Here is a 223-nt window from a genome sequence, read left to right on the forward strand (position 1 = left end):
TCATATTGACATGAGAACATAAGCAAATCCGGGTTTTGTGTTTTATGTGTTCATTAAGGTTTTAGCATTAATCTAAGAATGTTTTAAAGTTATAGATTCATATTTACTATTTTTCACAATTTTAATGAACTTTTACACTTGAATTTATGTTGTGCATCGAAATATCGAGTTCAAATGAATGCACCAATTACTCTACCTCTCTGAAAAAATTGCTACTTGTAAT

This window comes from Lycium ferocissimum, chromosome 5 (genome assembly GCF_029784015.1).
Source record: "Lycium ferocissimum isolate CSIRO_LF1 chromosome 5, AGI_CSIRO_Lferr_CH_V1, whole genome shotgun sequence".
NCBI lineage: Eukaryota > Viridiplantae > Streptophyta > Magnoliopsida > Solanales > Solanaceae > Lycium > Lycium ferocissimum.